General features: G+C 54.5%; 1 protein-coding gene across 2 annotated transcripts in view; it reads right to left on the bottom strand.

Moving 5' to 3' along the window:
* The window catches only part of CDON (cell adhesion associated, oncogene regulated), a 61,022-nt gene extending 56,996 nt beyond the window's left edge, over positions 1–4,026 (bottom strand). The window contains exon 1 of one of the 2 annotated variants that reach the window (XM_072918259.1): positions 3,720–4,026. The gene's annotated coding sequence lies outside the window, so the exon portion shown is untranslated. Of the gene's footprint in view, positions 1–2,133; positions 2,353–3,719 lie in introns of those variants that run through there. The other variant, XM_032752718.3, reaches the window with a different exon arrangement.
* Positions 4,027–16,368: the final 12,342 nt, after the last annotated feature.

Raw genomic sequence — 16,368 nt, 5'->3', positions numbered from 1 at the left:
GGCGCACATGGTGGGGGCCAGCCCAAACCCCACTGGCACTATCCCAGGGTTTGGGGGCAAAGAAGCAGAGAAAAAGGATGAAAAATCCCCAAGACTGCATGAAGGATGGCAAAAACCAACCCTAAAGCTACTTCCCATGGTGTACCCAGCCACACTTCACCTTGCACACACGGGCACTCAAAGCAGCTTAAGGGTGTAAATCACATTAATCCACGCAACAAAGCCACATCCCGCTCATCCTTGGCTGAGTTACTAATCCCTCCACACCGCAGGTTCCCATCTCACTTCCTACCCCTTGAGGAGGAAAAAAAAAAACCTTTTAACACGACAGGTAACTCAGTGGATCCTGCCTTCTATCTTCTAGCTTTCAACAGCTTTGAGCAACAGTCTCCCCACAACCCTGAGGATTTTCTGGGATGCAGACCAAGCCAGTCAGAGGCTTCCCTCTTCTTATGGAAAGGGGAATACAGGTCAAAAATATTTATTTCTTTTTAATCACTCCATTACCAAGTCCTCCCCACAAGACAGGCTTGCAGCTGCTTTGAAAAAGCAAGGTTTGGTTTCAATGTGTTCAACTCATGCTCTCGACACCTATTTTAATTTGGTGGAACAAAAGCATGCTGGCAGTAATTAAGGCAAATAATATCAAGTTGAACAGAAAAGCATTAAGAAATAGTGCTGAGAAACGTTCACTGTGAATTTTTGGAATATATAAGGAGCTGGCTGTCGCCCACAGGAACCGCTACCACAAAAGCACTTTTTCTTCTTAAAGCAGCTACGGGCAGGCTGTACATCCCCATAAATCGCAACTGTCAAAACACCCTGGTTGTGGGAGATGAGGAGAAAAGCAAACGGGCTCCACACAGCTCGGCCCCAGGGTTACCTGCTTTGTTCAAGGAAAGCACCGGGCCACGAAGGATAAAACCCCAAAGCTTCCACGCTGCCCGTAACCTCGGTGACCGTGGCTGGTGTTTGGGTTAGTAAATTGTATTTCTGGTGCATGTGTGAAAGACACAACTCACTGAGTAAACAGCCCTTCAGAGCTGACAGCTTTACAGCCACAGGCTCTGCGCGACTACTCCTTCCCAGAGGCAGCAAAGCAGTTGGGGAAAGCAGTAAAATAATAATTAAAAAGAAAAAGATACATAAAGCCATCACATTTACCCTTTCATCAACCCTTTACACAGTTACGAGGCAGGAGCAAAATAAATATTGCCTGTTTGCTGCCCGACAGTATGTCACGGCTGAAAAACACATCCCTTTTGGTTTAAAAAACATCATTATTGGAAGCATGGGAGAGACGACTGGAAAGTTCTTCCATTAGAAGTCAGGAACTATGTAATTTATATTTGTTTTTGGCAAAGAGACAGATAAAGCAAGGAAAAGTAATTTAAAATTCACGAATCGCGTGGCTTTAAGAAGGTAGGCAGCTTAATGCAATAAAAATAATAATAACAGAGATAAGATGTCAGGATGCTTTACAGCCAGAGACCTCAGGCACCACACACCACCTCCTGCCTTAGGGACTGACTTTCCACCGCTCTAATTGCAGAGAAAAGTGACCTTACAGGTTAAAAACATTGAGATTAACCATTTTAAGGCGGTTAAGAGGCTGACGCGACCCCAAACCCATCCCCTACGGCACCCCCTTCAAGCAGAGCAGCGTTTAAATGACAAATAGAGTGGAGTGGAGGCGCGTTCCCTGCGAAATGAGACCATAAATCAGCGCCGGGCAGCTCGGCGGGCTCGGAGGGCTCGTCCCGCTGCCCGGAGCGCCGTGCACCGGCTCAGCCCCGCGCACCGCGGGCACCGAGCGGAGCCCGGCGCGGTGACAGCCGCCGCCACCTGCGGCCGCCCCGGGCCGCGCTCGCCCCTCACGGGGGAGCCGCGCTCGCCCCTCACGGAGGTGCCGCGCTCGCCCCTCACGGGGGAGCCGCGCTCAGCCCCTCACGGGGGAGCCGCGCTCAGCCCCTCACGGGGGAGCCCCACTCGCCCCTCACGGGGGAGCCCCGCTCGCCCCTCACGGCGGAGCCCCGCTCAGCCCCTCACGGAGGAGCCCCGCTCGCCCCTCCCGGCGCGCGCCCGCCCGCGCCCCCCTCAGCGCGCGCCGGCGGCGGGAAGCGCGCGCGTTACCTCTCCGCCGCGCCCCCTCCCTGGTCCCGGTCCTGGTGCCGGTGCCGCTCGGCGGCGGCTCGCCAGGACATTCCAGGCTGGGGCGGGCGTCCCGGCGGGCGGGAGCCTCCATCCAGCGCCGCCCGGCCGCTCGGCGCCGCTTATCTCCCCCCGCGCTGCGCTCCCCGCCCCGCTCCCACCGGCGCCCCGTGTCGGGGGAGGCGCCGCCGCCCCGCCCCGCCCCGCGGAGCGAACCAACGCCGGCCTGGGGGGAGCACGGGTGCCCCGCGGGCGGACCCACCGCCCGGGGAGGGGAGGCAGCGGGCGGCGGTCAGCGCGGCCCGAGCGTGCGGCGAGCGGGGCGCTGCGGGCCCTTTAAGGGGAGCGGGAGGGGCGGAGGGGATGCACGTGCGCTGCCGGGCAGAGCTCGGCCGGGAGAGCGCGGCACCGAACCGCCGGGACCCGCGGCTCCGAACCGCCGGGACCCGGCATCCGTGTGACCCGGGACCCGCGGCACCGAACCGCCGGGACCCGCGGCACCGGACCGCCGGGACCCGGCATCCGTGCGAGCCGGGACCCGCGGCTCCGAACCGCCGGGACCCGCGGCTCCGAACCGCCGGGACCCGCCGCACCGAACCGCCCGGACCCGGCATCGGTGTTAACCGGGAGCCGCGGCTCCGGACCGCCGGGACCCGCGGCACCGAACCGCCGGGACCCGCGGCACCGAACCGCCGGGACCCGCGGCTCCGAACCGCCCGGACCCGGCATCCGTGCGAGCCGGGACCCGCGCCACCGGACCGCCGGGACCCGCGGCTCCGAACCGCCCGGACCCGGCATCCGTGTGACCCGAGACCCGCGGCACCGGACCGCCTGGACCCGCGGCACCGAACCGCCGGGACCCGGCATCCGTGTGACCCGAGACCCGGCATCCGTGCGAGCCGGGACTCGGCATCGGTGTGAAACGGGACCCGCGGCTCCGAACCGCCGGGACCCGCGGCACCGGACCGCCCGGACCCGGCATCCGTGTGAGCCCGGACCCGCGGCTCCGAACCGCCGGGACCCGCGGCACCGGACCGCCTGGACCCGGCATCCGTGCGAGCCGGGACCCGCGGCTCCGAACCGCCGGGACCCGGCATCGGTGTGAAACGGGACCCGCGGCACCGCGGTCCCGAACCGCCGGGACCCGGCATCCGTGTGAACCGGGACCCGCGGCTCCGAACCGCCCGGACCCGGCATCCGTGTTAACCGGGACTCGGCATCCGTGTTAACCGGGACCCGCGGCTCCGAACCGCCCGGACCCGGCATCCGTGCGAGCCGGGACCCGCAGCACCGCGGCCCCGCACAGCAGGTGCTCTGGGCAGGCAGGGACCGGGCACCGAGCGGCCGGGGTGCCCATGTGTGCGGTACCGGGCACCGAGCGGCCGCGGTGCCCACGGTTGCGGTACCGAGCACCGAGCGGCCGCGCTCCCCCGGGACCGGCGCTGGGCAGCCGCAGAGCCGCGCTCCCGTGCGCTCCCGCACCCACGCGAGCTCGCCACCTGTGCGTGACAGTCGCGCACAGAGCCGGGCACGCTGTGCCCCGCTCCGAGCACCGCGGCGCCTCTCACCTGTGCGGCCTCCCGGGAGCCTCTGCCGGGGCAGCGGGCATCCCGTGCCCGCTCGCTTCCACGCGGGAGCCCACGGTTCCCACTCCGGCTCTCCTGCCAGCGTACACTCTGTGTGCTCTGGAGCGAGGGAGTGGCTCTCGCTTTCTCCAAAGGGTGGGAAATGCCCCCACACATGCTCCATGCATCATCCTTCTCCAGATGACGCTACCAAGAACCCCATACTCGGGCTAAAAATAGCAAAAAGGGGCTTTATGAAGGGCTCATACTGTGCCCAAACCATTGACCCCTTCCAAAAGAACCCAAATGCACCCAAAATATGCCCCAAATGCCTTGTTTTTTGCCTTTTTTTTTTTTTTTTAAATTCACTCTTTTGGTCGCACTCACAAGTGGTAGCTGGAAAGGGATTTATCCCAAGGAGAGTTTCACCTGGAAAGGTTTCAGCACCGCATGGACTGCAAAGAAACACAGATGCTATGTTTAAAAATAAAGAAAAAATAAGCTTAACCCCCCCGCTAAAAAACTAGACTTGAAATAAAATCTCATGGTTTTCAGACAAACCTGTGAGACCAAAATGCTGCACTGCCCTGTGTTTACCAGCCCTAATTTTATCCCTCAGGAGATTTCCTGTAGTACGTCATTATTTCCATAAGTGTGAAAGGGGGAAAAAAAAGAAAGAAAATGAAGAGTAGAAAAATCCTCAGCAGATTAAAAATCCCATAATCTGAAGAAAACACCCCAAAATAAACAAAATCGGGGTTGGCACAGCTGAGGAGTTAAATGACTTGATTTATGGCAGCCGCTGGAAAAGATGAGGGCTTCAGGATTGTTCTCAGCACAGAAGAGACGGCCAAGTCTGGTTTTTTGGTATAAAAATACTCAAAATGGGGATCATAATGAAGGTGTTTTGCCGACCAGGGGCAGTGCCAAATTGCAATTTCTCCCTGTACAATTTTTGGGTCGATGTTTTCCCCTCCTTGAGCTCATTTGCATGAGAATACCCTCTTGGGCAGGAGAATTGCTGCTTAATTAGCGAACAGCAATCACTTTAATTAGCATGTCTCCATGCTCCCTACTATTTTGCATAGATTCAAATGAGATGCTCATTAAGGAGCAGGCGCCCGGACAAGCTACGCCCTTTAGCCGCTCACTAACCCAATTAACTTCAGCCAAACCGTGCCGGGCCCTGTGCCAGGAGGGATGGAGCTGCTCCACAAGCAGGGTGCAGAACCTCTCCCTTCAACCTGCTCACTTCCTCCAAACCTGTGAGGATTCCTTCCTTGGAAGGCTTTTCTCCTTCAACGTTTTCCTTCTTGCAAGATTTCCTTCCTTATCAAAGGTTTTCCTTCTTGTAAAATTTTCCTTCGTACAAGGCTTTTCCTACATTGAAAGTTTTCCTTCCTTGAAATTATTTCTTCCTTCAAGTATTTCCTTCCTTGCAAGATCTCCTTCCTTGCCTGAGTGTTTCCTCATTGCAAGGTTTCATTTCCTTTTGAGATTTTCCTTCTTTGTGATATTTTCCCCCACCCAAAGTTTATCCTCCATGTAAAGTTTTCCTCCTTACACAGTTTTCTTCCTTGGATGTTTCCCTCCTTTCAAGTTTTCCTGCTTGAGAAGTTTCCTTCCTCACAAGCTTTCTCCTCCTCATAAGTTTTGCTTCCTTGCAAGTTTTTCCTCCTTTTCCTTGCTTGCTCAGCGCTAGGATTTGGGAGCAGAAATGGGGGTGACACCCCCAAAAATCCACCTTCCCTCCTTGGGGATCCTCAAGCCCTCTCCGTGCCCCTTCCCCCCGCCCAGGTGGGGCCATCATTCCTGGCAGGAGCACGAGGGGAATTTGAGGCTCCCCTTTGTTTTTCCGCCCAGCCAGCGTGGTCTTAGCGAGGTTGGGTTTTATTTTATTTCATTTCTCCTGCCCCGTAATCCCATCGTCTTGTCACGGTTCCCCGGGAAGCGGGGCTGCTCCGAACAAAGCCCCCGGAGCATCCCGGGCTCCCGGAGGGGGTTTTGCAGCTGCGCCTCGGAGCGTGACCGATCGGGAATGAGCCTTCGCAGCGCGTCTAATGCCGCTTGGACAGGGAGCCTTTCATCCACTCGTGGGAGTGAGGCCCCGGCATTGAGCTGCCCGCTGCCCGTGCCCCGGCCCTCGGTGCTCCGGGCCCCGCGGGAGCCGCTCGGCTTTGGGGGGAGCCAGGCCGAGCCCCCCGGGCTTGCCTGTGCTGCTGTGCCTCAGGGTGGAGGGGTTGAGGATGGGAGATGCTCCCCACCGCCATGCTGGGCTCCACTGGGCTCCTTGTGGTCCCCTGGTTTCCGTCCCCGGCAGTGCCACATCCCAGTTCCCACCTCCACATCCTCAGCAGCTTCCTTGGCCTAGTTCTCATCATCCCATCCCTGGCAGGCACCTCCTTCCCATTCCCATTCTCCTGACCCCCAGCATGTACCTCGTCCAGGTCCCATCATCCCATCCCTGGCAGGTACCCGTTCCCATTCTCCTGACCCCCAGCATGTACCTCATCCAGGTCCCATCATCCCATCCCTGGCAGGCACCTCCTTCCCGTTCCCATTCTCCTGACCCCAGCATGTACCTCGTCCAGGTCCCATCATCCCATCCCTGGCAGGCACCTCCTTCCCATTCCCATTCTCCTGACCCTCAGCATGTACCTCGTCCAGGTCCCATCATCCCAGCCCTGTCCCCGTCAGATCACTCATCCCAGTCCCCATCATCTGTCCCTGTCCCCATCATCATATCCCTTGTCCTTGTGCCATCCTCCCGGCCCAGATCCCAGCTGGTTCTTGTCCCATGTTCCTTGTCCCAGTCCCTGTGTCTCCCCGCAGGGCCAGCCCAACACCCCGGTGCCCTTTGGCATCCAGGGATCTCCGTCGAGGGAAGGTTTGTGGTCCTTTTTGGGAAGGGGACAGCTGGTGTCAGCCTGGTGCCCCCCACCCTTGGCAGTGCAGGTGGCATTGGGTGGCATCAGCTGCTGAATGTGCCCTGCAGCGTGGCAGGGCTGTGTGTGAGGGGCAATCTTGGGATTTCCACTCCAAGGGAATGGGTCAGGAACAGGGACAGAGGCTGGAGGGGTGTTGGGATGGAGCACATATGGAAACACACATCACCTGGGAAGAGAAGATGAAGATGGGGAGTTGAGAAGAGACAAGATGAAAATGATGAGGATAGAAGAGACAAGATGGAACAACAGGAGAGGGAAAGAGGAGGAGAAGAAGGACTAAAGGGAGGGGAGGGGAGGGGAGGGGAGAGGAGAGGAGAGGAGAGGAGAGGAGAGGAGAGGAGAGGAGAGGAGAGGAGAGGAGAGGAGAGGAGAGGAGAGGAGAGGAGAGGAGAGGAGAGGAGAGGAGAGGAGAGGAGAGGAGAGGAGAGGAGAGGAGAGGAGAGGAGAGGAGAGGAGAGGAGAGGAGAGGAGAGGAGAGGAGAGGAGAGGAGAGGAGAGGAGACATAGAGGACGGGAGATGTTGCCTCTAAAGAAACCCCATATCCCAATGAGCTTTGCCAACCCATCACTTCGTGCATTGGTCAGGGGGGTTTGTTGGTTTATTTTCCCCGCAGTGAAAAGTGGCTTTTTGACCCAAATGTATGTTTTCATAGTAAAGATTTTTTTTTGGCTGAAAGGGTTTTTATTCCTTATTAAAAAGAAAATTGGTGAGGTTAGTGGGAAGGGTCACTTCTGTAAAACATCTTTTTTTTCTTAAGAAAGCCCCAACTAATCTTTTTTGGCTTTTTTTTTTTTTTTTCATCATCAGAAATATCTCTGCGGGAGGCTTTGGGAGTGAATCATTCCCAAAATCCCCTGTCCCACGCCGTGCCTGGTCCTGCCCAGCTTTATCATCTCCCCTGCAGCAAACACCCAGAGGCAACAAAAGAAAATTACAATTATTAGAAAATACTTTTTTTAAAAAAAAACTTTAATTATTTTTTCCAGCAGATTAGAGGGTGATTTTGCCTCATTTTCCTGTAATTTGGCCATTTAACTGTATTTTGGCCATGGAGCTGCTTTGGCACCAAAAATTGCCTCAGTCTTTAGGAAGGATGGATCTCAGGTGGGTGCTGCAGGTACCTTCACTCCATCCCCATCTCCTGAAGGATCTCAGGTGGGTGCTGCAGGTACCTTCACTCCATCTTTGTCTCCTGAAGGATCTCAGGTGGGTGCTGCAGGTACCTTCACTCCATCTTTGTCTCCTGAAGGATCTCAGGTGGGTGCTGCAGGTACCTTCACTCCATCCCTGTCTCCTGAAGGATCTCAGGTGGGTGCTGCAGGTACCTTCACTCCATCTTTGTCTCCTGAAGGATCCCAGGTGGGTGCTGCAGGTACCTTCACTCCATCTCCATCTCCTGAAGGATCTCAGGTGGGTGCTGCAGGTACCTTCACTCCATCTTTGTCCCCTGAAGGATTTCAGGTGGGTGCTGCAGGTACCTTCACTCCATCTTTGTCCCCTGAAGGATCTCAGGTGAGTGCTGCAGGTACCTTCACTCCATCTTTGTCCCCTGAAGGATCTCAGGTGGGTGCTGCAGGTACCTTCACTCCATCCCTGTCCCCTGAAGGATCTCAGGTGGGTGCTGCAGGTACCTTCACTCCATCTTTGTCTCCTGAAGGATCTCAGGTGGGTGCTGCAGGTACCTTCACTCCATCTCCATCTCCTGAAGATCTCAGGTGGGTGCTGCAGGTACCTTCACTCCATCCCTGTCCCCTGAAGGATCCCAGGTCGCTGTTTCAGCCCATCTCCACCTTCTCTGAGCTCCCTGAAACCCAACCCACCACCTCACCCTGCTGGTGGTGCCCATTCCCAACCCCAGCTGGACCCAGCTCGTGGTGGACGCCTCTTGAGGGGCCAAGACCGTGGTGGAGGGAGAACTGGAGACGGGTGGAGGGGATGGAGCGCCTTCAAAATTGACACCATATGGCTGTTCCCTATCCCCGGGCCCAGTAAATAGGTCTTTCATGCTGGGCCGGTTGCCATAGGAGCAAACACGCAGGAAATATCCCAGATAACTCGAATAGTGGTGAAAACATATGTTTTGGATAAACCCCGGCAGAAAATCGCCCCGTTTAACCCCTCCAAGGCGGTTTTAACCCCTTTGCCACACCTCAGTGCGTGCATGCAGTGGGGAAACTGAGGCAGGCCGGCTCTGGGAGTAGGCAGTAGGAAAGCTGGCAGGTATATTGCCCTGAAGTGGGATTGCTGTCAGGTTCCCAGTGTCAGCTTGCCTCCTTCTCCTTCTCTTCCTCCTCCTCCTCCTCCTCCTCCCCAGAGCCCCTTATCAAGACGGATGCCTGGATGCAAGGCCGTGTGCGAGCATTTTGCTTTGATTTGCCAAGGAATTTGCTTTGCTTTTGCTTTCTTTATTTTCCCTCTTTTTTTTCCTCTTCTTTTTGTCTGTTTTTTCCAGCCTGGGCCAAACCTTTCCTTATCACATCTGGCGAGCAGCGGGCCCCCAGCGCTGCCCTGGCCGACAGCCCGGCGGCCGTGGCACGGCCAGGTCTCCCTGTGCCTCAGCATCCCATGGGGCTGAGCCCTGAGAAACCAGCCCTGGCTCTCAGGAAGGGGAAACTGAGGCAGGGAAGGCCTGAAAAGCTGCTGCAGGTGTTCCTGTGAAGTGGCTTCGTGTGCATCCCTCCATGCTGCAGTTATTGCAGTGTGCCACAAATATCCCTGTGCACAGCTGATGTTCCCGAGTGCTGCTGACATCCCACACACTCTAAACGTTCCTGTGTGCTGCCAGCATCCCTGCACGCTGCTGCAAACAGCCCTGGATGCTGCAAACATCCCTGGGCATTGCCAGCATCCCTGTGTGTTACTGAATCCCTACATCCCATAAACATCCCTGTGTGCTGCATCCCTGTGTGTTACTGCATCCCTACATCCCATAAACATCCCAGTGCATTGTCAGCATCCCTGCATCCCATAAACATCCCTGTGCACTGCCAGCATCCCTGTGTGCTGCTGCATCCCTGTATCCCATAAACATCCCAGTGCATTGCCAGCATCTCTGTGTGCTGCTGCATCCCATAAACATCCCTGGGCATTGTCAGCATTCCTGTATCCCATAAACATCCCTGGGCATTGCCAGCATCCCTGTGTGTTACTGCATCCCTGCATCCCATAAACACCCCTGTGTGCTGCTGCATCCCTGCATCCCATAAACACCCCTGTGTGCTGCATCCCTGCGTTCCATAAACATCTCTGTACATTGTCAGCATCCCTGCATCCCATAAACATCCCTGGGCATTGTCAGCATTCCTGTATCCTATAAACATCCCTGGGCATTGTCAGCATCCCTGTGTGCTGCTGCATCCCTGTATCCCATAAACATCCCAGTGCATTGCCAGCATCCCTGCATCCCATAAACATCCCTGGGCATTGTCAGCATCCCTGCATCCCATAAACATCCCTGGGCATTGCCAGCATCCCTGTGTGTTACTGCATCCTTGCATCCCATAAACATCCCTGTGTGCTGCTGCATCCCTGCATCCCATAAATATCCCTGGGCATTGCCAGCATCCCTGCATCCCATAAATGTCCCTTTGCATTGTCAGCATCCCTGTGTGTTACTGCATCCCTGCATCCCATAAACATCCCAGTGCATTGTCAGCATTCCTGTATCCCATAAACATCCCTGTGTGCTGCTGCATCCCATAAACACCCCTGGGCATTGCCAGCATCTCTGTGTGCTGCTGCATCCCTGCATCCCATAAACATCCCTGGGCATTGCCAGCATCCCTGTGTGTTACTGCATTCCTGTATCCCATAAATATCCCTGGGCATTGCCAGCATCCCTGTGTGTTACTGCATCCCTGCACCCCATAAACACCCCTGTGTGCTGCATCCCTGCATCCCACAAACCTCTCTGCACTCTGCAACACTCCCCAGGCCTTTTCCCAGGAGAGGAAATTGCTGCTGGGTCTTCCCAGCACTGCCTGAAGATGGAGGAACCCCGCAGAGTCCACCCCAAAGCTGCACCCCAGGGCAGCCTGGCCCCATAAAAGGCTGAAAGGGAAGTGATGAGTGCTGGGATGGGGAAAATTTTGGGAGGGGTTGCTCTGGAACGTCAGGAGCAGGACTTTAGCACAGGAGGGACTGCACCTATGGGGTACAGACAGCACAAACCGAAGGGATCAGGGAGAAAACCCTGAGATTGAGGAGTGAGGGGCTGTGGGGCCACACCCCAGGCCCACCTGGGATTTACTGCTGATGGGAGGAATGTGCAAGCACGGAGGAAAATCCCCTTCCACGCCAGAGCATTGCTCCACAGCTCCCTCCCAGTGGGATCAGAGCCCTCCTGATGCTTCTTATCCTCTCAATTCTCTTGGGGAATTTTTTTCCCCAATCTTGATTTCTGTGGGATGCACATCCCCAGCAAGGTGCAGCATCCCTGCCACCCCCACATCCCTGCTCCCCACAGCATCCCTGCCAATGCCACATCCCTGCCACCCACTGCATCTCTCCCACTGCCACATCCCTGCTCTGCTGCAATCCCAAACTCATTTCTCCACTTCAGATCCCGTTTTTTGTTTTGCCTCTATTTTTTAATAACCTTTCCCTGCATCTCCCACCTCCTCCTCCTCCCTCTGAGCTCTGGTTTGGGTTTTGGTGAGGTTTAGCAAAACAAACACGGTCAAACCACCCCGTCCTAATGTGTAAAATCCCTGGAAAAGCCACAACAGCTCCGCAGGGCAGCCAAGGGCTCGCACAAGGCACTGGCAGGCCCCTGAGCTTCTCAGGCAGCCCTGTGAACAGAGCACAGCAGATGAAATCCATTTCATTTCCCCCTCCTTTCTGATGTATTTTCCAGCAGGATATTCCTCACACGCAGGTCCCCCTGCCCCAGGGGGTGTTGCTGGGTGCTGAGCCTGCAGAGATGATGCTAAATCAAGGAGGGATTGAAGTGATGATAAAACTCTCCAGGACAGTGGGGAAAATGGCATTTTCCCTGCCAGACCCCCTCACTTTCCTCCTCTCCACATCCCAAAAATCCCAGCAGTGGCCAAACGATGCGCAAAAGTCACTTTAAAGATTCAGTTCTCTGCTCCCAGGGGGGATTTTCCCCTCCTCCATGAGCTGTTTTCGCACCTCTCCCACCCCAATACTCATTTACTCCACACCTAGAGGTTCCAAACAAGCAGCCTGGGGATTGGGGAACTGATTTTGGGGGTTTTAGGATGCTTGGGTTTTTTTTCCTAGGGTGTTTGGGGGTTTGAGGGCTCTGCTTTCGATGGTGAGAGCAGCACCTTCTCCCCACCCTGCCCAAGAATGTTTCTGCTGATATTAAACCCGACCCGGAGGCATTTGGAAGGAGCCGACTTCCTCGCCAAGAAAATGACCTCAGCCTTCTGCTTTGGAGCTTTTTTTTTTTTTTTTTTTTTTACCTTTTTAAAGCATTTTTCTCCCTCTCCTGCCTGCCAGGCAAGAGGCACTGCTGGGGCCTCATCCATGTCCCTGGCACCACTGCCAGGCTGCATCCACAGTGCCAAGCCTCCAATTCTGGGGGATTGTTGTAGGTTTTAACCTGAAAATTCCAATTTTCAGCTGTAAATTCCAGGTTTTTCCCCCACAAAACCCCTCCCTGATACTGACAGGAGGCTCTAGGGGCCAAACCTGCTGCAAAAACCCACCTTGCACCGTCCTCTGGGCACGTGATGACCTCCAAAACTCATTTTCCCAATGAAATAAAACAGGGGGGGAAAAAAGCTCAAACCAAGAGCTTATGTTGCCCACGATGTTTCTGGAAGGGATTTTTGCAGGAGTTTCCTTAACAGACTCCTCTGCATTTTTGCTTTTATTAATGTGGCAGCATTCCCGAGGCTGCTGCGATGCTTTTGCAAGAGCTAAAACATCTCCTGAGTTAAAAATTCAACAAATCCAGCCCCTCAGGCACCTCCACAGTGGGAAATGCTAAGGAGAGAGGAGGGAAATGCTAGATTTGGTTGTCTTCAGATGGAATTGCTCCAGCTTTAGGGTTTGTTCCTCTAAGTAAATGTTTCTGTCCTGCAGACACTGAGCTGATGGGGGCAGTTCAGAAAATAAAAATGCTTCTGGACTCCTATTGGATTTCCAGTCCCCAAAAAGCTGATGTTATTGGGAAATTCTCTCATTTGCCCTTAGTAATCAGATGGGAAATGCTTCCACCGTTCTTCTCTGCTTGAGGTGGTGCAGCACCATCCTGGAGTTCACTGGTACCCCACATCTCCATCCTGAATCCAGCATCTACATCCTGAACCCTGGATTCTGCATGCCAATCCTTCTATCCTAGAGTTGCACCCCACAACTGCATGCTGCTTTTGCATCCCACACCCATTCCCTGGATCAGCCTCCTGTGGCTGCCTCCTGCATCCCAAATCCTTCATCTGCACCCTCAGCCCTGCCTCTGCACTCTTCATCCCTCACCCTGCACCATGCATCCCACTTCCCACACCCTGCATCCCAAATCCTTCATCTCAGCCCTGCACTCTTCATCCCTCACCCTGCACCATGCACCCCACTTCCCACACCCTGCAGCTGCCTCCTGCATCCCAAATCCTGTATCTGTGCCCTGCATTCCCCACCCCACATCTGAGCCTCTCATCCCACACCCCGCCCCATGCATCCCACTTCTTGCATCCTGCACTCTGCAGCCCGACTCTTGCATGCCAAATCTACATCCCAGGTCCTGCACCTGCACCATGTCCTCCACGTGCAGCCTTCATCCCACATCCTCCATCTGCACCTTCCTCCAGCCCCCCCCTACACCTGCACCTTGCACCATCCCTTGTCCTGCACCTACACCCCAAACTCTGTTTGTATTTCACATATTCCCACCCCGTGCATCCCATGTCTCCATCCCACCTCCTGCATCTCCATCCCAGCCCCTGCATCCCACATCTTCATCCCACCTCCTGCATCTCCATCCCACCCCCTGCATCCCACATCTCTATCCCATCTCCCACATCCCCATCCCCATCCCATCACCTGGATCCCGAGGGCATCAACCCCTGCAGGTCCAGGAACTCCCACCCCAGCCAGGGCTTGGGTAAGTTCAGCCCAGGGTCCTTACTGGGGCATACTGGGCCATGTCCCCTGGCTGTGACTCATTGCCACCTCCCCAGCCACAGAATGAAAGCTTAACTGCAATGGAAAGTGTTTGTGAGGCTGGATCACTCCCATCCACTCCTCCCTTCCCACTGCTCCCTGGTCCCATCCAGGCCTTTCTCCAGAGCAGGTGTGGAGCTGCATTCCCAACCTGGCCTGCACACAGGGGAGTGGGGAGCTTTCCATCCACAGGGGCTCTGTTCCCCTCTCTGGCACATCTGGCAGGCAGATGTGGCCAAAGGGCTGGGATCTGCCTCCCAGATGGGGGACGAGCTGCAAAATGTCTGTATGGGCTTGGAAAGCGATCCTTTTTTCCTTGGAAGTCTGCATTTCCCGGCTCGTTGCACGCACTCCCCATCTGCAGGGGTGCTGCACAATCCCTGGGCAGAGCTGGGGCTGTGCTGTGGTGCATCCCATGTCCTGCAGCACCCTACATCCCACTCCTGCATCCCATGTCCTGCATTCACACCCCATCTCCTGTGTCCTGGATCCCACCTCTGCATCCCAAATCCCTCTTCTGCAACCCACGCCCTGTACATCCTTCATCTGCGTTTTATATTCCATGTCACTCACCACCTGTCCTATATCCCACCTCTGCATCCCAAATTCTACTTCTGCACCCCACGTTCTGTATCTGCATCCCATATTCTGCATCTGCCCTTTCATCCCATCTCCTGTGTCCTGCATCCCACATCTGCAGCCCCTCTCCTGTGTCCTGCATCCCACATCTGCAGCCCCTCTCCTGTGTCCTGCACCCACATCACATGTTCTGTGGCTGGAAAATGGCATCTGGGAACCTGTACCTACATCCTAAATTCTCTGTTTCCTAAATTCCCGTTTTTTTTTTCCTAAATCCTGCGGCTGCATCCTGAATCCTGCATCCCACATCCTAAATGCTTCCAGAGCCTCTCTTCTGTGCCCTACATCTGGCAGCCTGTATCTGCATCCCAAATTCTGTGCCTCCCATCTGCATCCTGAATCCTCCATCCTGTGTTCTGCATCTACACCCCAAATCCTCAATCCCTGATCCTGCATCTATGTCCTGAATCTTATGTCCTACACCTGCATCCTAAATCCTTTGTCCTGTGTTTATATCCTAAATCCCATGTCCCCATTTACATTCCAAATATTCAATTCCAGACCTGCATCTTGGCTTCTCCATTCTGTCCTGCATCAACATCCTATGTCCCCCACCTGCATCCTAAATCCTCTATCCTGCATTTACATCCCCAGTCCTATATCCCACATCTGCATTCTAAGTTCTCCATCCTGTCTTCAGTACCTGCATTATGAATCCTCCGTCCACCATCCTAAATCCTATATCCCACATCTCCATTCTAATCCTGCATCCTAAATCCTACATCTCAAATCCTATGTCCCACATTTGCATCCCAAGTTCTCTGTCCTGCATCCTGCACCTACATACTAAATCCCCCGTGCCCATCAAAATCCTAAATCGTCCATCCCCTATCCTGCATCTATGTCCTAAATCCTCTGCTCCGTATCTGCATCCTAAAGCCTCCATCCTGTATCTACATCTGAAATCCTAAGTCCCCACGTACCTCCTAAGTGCTCACATCTACACCCAAAGTCTTCAATCCCACAACTGCATCTTGGATCCTCCATCCTGTGTCTTGCTTCTTCATCCTAAATCCTATGTCCCCTACCTGCATCCCAAGCTCTCTGTCCCAGATCCTGTATCTATGTCCCAAATCCTATGTCCCACATCTCATCCTAAATCTTGTGTTCCATATCTGCATCCTGAAACTTGTACCTGTGTCCCAAATCCTACAATATTATCTAAATTCTAATTCGTCTGCTGCATCCCATGTCTAAATCCTAAATACTCTACCCTGTATGCTGAATCTACATCCTAAACCCTCCATCCTGTGCCTACATCCCAAACCCTATGTCCCACATTTGAACCCCAAATTCTGTCCCACAACCAACACCTAGATCCTAAATCCTCCAACCCCAATTCTCCCTCTGTGTCCTAAATCCTGAATCCCATATCTAAATCCTAAATACTCCATCCTGCATCCTGAATCTACATTCTAAATCCTGCATCCCATGTCTAAATCCTGCATCCCATATCTGCATCACAAATTGTTTCACATCCTCCATCCTGTGCCTACATCCCAAATCCTATGTCCCACATTTGCATCCCAAGTTCTGTCCCACAACCAGCACCTAGATCCCAAATCCTCCATCCCACATCCTCCCTCTGTATCCTAAATCCTCCATCCCATGTCCAAATCCTAAATACTCTACCCTGTATCCTGAATCGAAATCCTGCATCCCATGTCCAAATCCTAAATACCCTATCCTGCATCCCGAATCTACATTTTAAATCCTGCATCCCATGTTTAAATCCTAAATACCCTGTACCCTGAATCTAAATCCTGCATCCCATATCTGCATCACAAATTCCATTTCACATCCTGCATCTACATCCTAAACCCTCCATCCTGTGCCTACATCCCAAACCCTATGTCCCACATTTGAACCCCAAATTCTGTCCCACAACCAACACCTAGATCCTAAATCCTCCAACCCCAATTCTCCCTCTGTGTCC

This window comes from Taeniopygia guttata, chromosome 24 (genome assembly GCF_048771995.1).
Source record: "Taeniopygia guttata chromosome 24, bTaeGut7.mat, whole genome shotgun sequence".
Lineage (NCBI taxonomy): Eukaryota > Metazoa > Chordata > Aves > Passeriformes > Estrildidae > Taeniopygia > Taeniopygia guttata.
The sequence above is the reverse complement of the archived record's forward strand: the minus strand, read 5'-3'. Positions and strand labels throughout refer to the sequence as shown.